Source organism: Orbicella franksi, chromosome 4 (genome assembly GCF_964199315.1).
Source record: "Orbicella franksi chromosome 4, jaOrbFran1.1, whole genome shotgun sequence".
Taxonomy (NCBI): domain Eukaryota; kingdom Metazoa; phylum Cnidaria; class Anthozoa; order Scleractinia; family Merulinidae; genus Orbicella; species Orbicella franksi.
This window is the reverse complement of record NC_138148.1, coordinates 27,952,913-27,957,401: the sequence shown is the minus strand read 5'-3', so window position 1 is coordinate 27,957,401 and position 4,489 is coordinate 27,952,913.

The window sequence follows — 4,489 nt, the reverse complement described above, 5'->3', positions numbered from 1 at the left end:
GTCGACTTTGACGCTAACTAATCTGCGCATGCGTTTGGAGCAAATTGCTTTTGTTCTTGAGAGAATGGCACCACAAGAATAGCATGAGATTTGCAAAATCATATATGCATTTTTGTCATGTTATCAAAGAAGGCAACGTAAGTATGAAACGTTTTGCGTAATGTACTCGGGTACCTACCGCACCAGTCCCCCTTCCCGCGAGGCTAATTGATTGAAATTAGTTAATTAAACAAACATTAAAGTTTACACCTTATGGCGTTAGTGCTTTTGTGTCTAAGCGAACAGCAGCCCCCTAAAACATCCCAATAGTGTACTCTGCACTAATAAACCTCGGGTAGAACATGAACCGCGCTCGGCCCATGGTCGCGCAGTTAATAAACCACGGGTAGAACGTGAACCGGTTAAAGAATAAATAAACCACGAGTAGAACATGAACCGCGCTCGGCCCATGGCCGCGCGGTTAAAAAAGATGATAAACCAAGGGTAAAACATGAACCGCGCTCGGCCCATGGCCTCGTGGTTAAAAGAAAAAAAAAAACCAAGATAGCACTTCTGGAAGGCATTTCTGCGCACTTTTCGAAATGTGTATTGCACCAACCTGAGGGAAATGAGGGGACGTGCGATATTTAACCTTCCTGGGTAGACGTCACAATAGCCGCTGGACCCATTCATTCTAACAGGGAGTTTAAGCAACGACGACGACGATGCCTAGGACGACGCCTAGTAAAAAATGATTTTATATTTTACAAGCGAAATTCGCGATTGTCGGGGGAGGCGCGGTGGCCTCATGGTTAGTGCGCTTGACTCCGGAGCGAGCGGTCTGGGTTCGAGCCCTGGGCAAGACACTTAACTTTCACGGTGCCTCTCTCCACTCAGATGTATAAATGGGTACCGGCGAATTTAATGCTGGAGGTAACCCTGTGATGGACTAGCATCCCATCCAGGGGGGAGTAGAAATACTCCTAGTCGCTTCATGTTACTGAAACCGGGATAAGCTCCTGCTTGATGAGCCACTGGGCTCGTATGCAGACTTAACCTTTACCTAGATCTGTTCGGTACGCCAATGGCTCTAAAAACGTCCTTAAGCCAAATGCACAACGACGACGTTCAATTCCAAATGAAAGTACGAAAACTTAGCTGTCTTCGCCCACGTTCCGTAGACGACACAGAACTTGATCATTTCACGTTGTTGTTTTGCGGAGGACGGCAAAGAGATGTACAAAGATCTATAACGCACGTGCACAGCTATTGTTTTGCTTATTAAACCTTTTGTTTAGTGACGTTCTCGTTGCCGTCGTCGTCGTGGTTTGCTTGAGCTCCCTAATAAACTTGTATCTATCCATCTATTTGCACCACATGCGGTCAGCGGTAACACTATTTTAGTGCATGCTAAACTTATTTCTACGATATAAAGATACGTTGACTCGTGAACATTACTTGTGGGTGCCGCGGGTCCTGGGTGCTTGTTTACAGCTGTCTCGTGAAAGGTTGCAAAGCAAAAACGTTCGCGACAATGCCGAAAGATTGTGCTATATTGGCGTTTGTTGACCGAACCTTTGTGTTTTAGCGGAAAGAAAAACGTTAACGAAGAGATGTATTCATATATTTTTTTCTCCTATTGTGCTGAAACACTGGCATTGTCGAGTGTGCTTTTACGTTTCTGTAGGAAAAACTTTCGCGAAACAGATCTCCATGTATTAATTGCTCTGCTCGATAAGAACAGTTTGTACTTTTGAGTATAAGATGTAATACTGCATATTATACAAAAGAGACCGTATTCCCCCACATTTACAACACGACTATTTTATTTCAGATAGCGAAAAAAGTGGCGCAGTCTCACAGCCAACCGAAATTGTCGAAAAATTAAAGTGCCAGACTGCACTCTTAACCCCTTTCCCAAAATGTATTTAACCTTGACAAAAAGTGTCATTTTAACAAGCTAATCTCAATTCGATAATGAAAATGGAAGTCACCAGGCTCATTTTTGGGTTTTAAGCAATTAAAACTAAATTTGGTATGTTTCAAAGTATTGTATCGTCACGTTCACGAGAAAACTTTTACCTTGGTTTTGTTTTAACTTTACTGAGGTGAAATTTTTAATCGTGTAAACACAGTAGCAAGCCTCGGTAAATGCCTCATCAGACATGGTTTAGCTCAGTAACCGACGGTAACCGAGGAAAAGCAGACGTTGCCGCGATATCTTGGCAGCGAGTGTTCGCGCGTGCAGCGCGTAAAGAAGAGAAAAATACAGGGGCACCCAACGAAAATAGACAAAGATTCCTCCTAATGTAAGTAGGTTTCAAGTCAACGGGCAAAAAAAGCTAACTAAACTCATGTTTAGGCATAGAAATCCCGGACTGCTGTTTCCCTTTCATCGTCAGGTGCCGTAAGCGTTTCGTTTCTGTTAGAATCTCAGTAGCTTAGTAGCAGTGTACAGACAGGCGCAACTAGAAGAAGACCTACCACAATTAGAGAGAAAAAAAAATCATAATCGAGGTATATGGAGAAGAAAAGTACATATTGGAATTTAAAGCGGCCCCGAATAAGAAAAAGTACCGGTAAACATTTACGAAGCCCGGGCTCCGTGGCAGATGCCGTTTCAGGTTTTTTGAGGGAAGAGGCTCAGCGAGATATCAAAATTTTCTTTCCACTATTCATCTACAAAGCTTTACACTTAAAGAGAGTTTAGCTCGACATCACCCTAAGCAAATTGACAACGACCTGCGTTCGACATTGGAGTAAAATCAAATTTTATAATTTCCCAATAGTTTCTGAGCAACATTGCAGCACTTGCTTTCCGAGAATACCTCAAACCGTCCGTTGTATGCGCCCTACTGTAGTTAATTAGTTTCGTGTAAACAGCTTCTCTAATAACTGCGGTTTAGTTACGAAACCTCGGTGAGCAGTAACCGTAGTAAACCTTTCTCGTGAAATCACGGCATCAGTCTTGATTAGGTCGTAATTTACTAACACTTTAATAACGGGACATAGAAGTTTAGCAAGATACGGTGTGGCACAAAGTTTTACGGGAGTTTTTTTGAGATTGGGTAAGACTGGTGTTTCCAGTTGGGTATCGATGTTTTTCAATTTTCAGGAAGTCGCGTTTCCTTAAAATATGACATAGTCAGCTTATTTATATTACCCAACACGGCAATGCAATCAGTTACTCTATTACGATTACGTCTTGTCCCATTTTTGTAGTTATTTTAACAGCTACACCTGTGGTGAACCATGAACAATTTCATCAGTTTCATTTGAAGATACATTTTAATTAAAGGCATCAGCAACATTCTGCATGTGAGGTTTGTATGTACAATTTCGCCGGTGGAGTAAATTTTTGCGAGGAAAAATCTTGCGGGAACGTTATTTTTGATGGAACATTTTTTTTGTGGATCATGGAAAAACCGCAAAATCGGCAAAAACTAGAACCAGCGAAAATTTCGTGTTACACGGTAGTCCCATCGAGTACTCAGCTAACGTTTATTGGTCAATGTCGCATCACACCTGCTGTTTAAGTGTCATGTCCTTCTATTGCAAGAGGCTACGCATCTGTAAAAAAGATTAAAACGTTTCGAAACTTACATCTGACAAAAGTACATTTGAGAACTAAAGTAGATTAGTATCACCCAACTAGTGGACTAATGCAAATCCTGCATTTTGATTGGCTACGCTACTAGGGGACTATTAGTAATAGTCATCGAGTAGCGAAATTGGCGCCATCGAGCGTGATGCTTTCTTTCGTTTTATTCCCAGATAAATATTTCTTCAACTTGCATTTGCTAACTTTATTATTACCTTTTCTGTCCGACTAGTTGGGTGATACTAAAACAATTAGACCCTTCGCCCTCAAGGGCCACGGGTCAATAGCCCATTCGGCTTCGCCTCATGGGCTATTGACCCGTAGCCCTTGCGGGCTACGGGTCTAATTGTTAATTAGTAGTGATTACACCATCAGATGGTGTATTACATTGTTAAACAAGTGAACACATTAAAGGAAATCCCTCTGTAAGAGAACACCTGAACAATGACAACTCCTCCGTGAAGAAACACATTTCAAAGTGCCAAAACAAAGTCCACAAAGGCATCGAAATCAAGACCATTGTACTAGAAAACGACCCCGCAAATCTACGACTGTTCGAAGCGTTTTACATACGAAACTACAAACCTGCCCTCAACTCCCGAGAGGAATGCAGCGAATTCGCGGACCTTTTATTCTAATAATTATTTTCACATATCTAGAGACTCTATGTATTTTGACACTCGCTCATTAGATCATGTCATTCGTTTTTATTCATATTTGTACCTTATTATTTATCTCATGCATTTCACTGCCCACGTACTTTCGCTTTTCACACTTTTTTACTTTACATCTGTATATAAGCCTTACGCGGAATATTTTTTCTTATCGCTGATGATGCCGTAGATCGGCGAAACCTTGGATTTGTTAAACGATTTTAATATCATTTTACAGTAGTGTAAGGCCTCAATT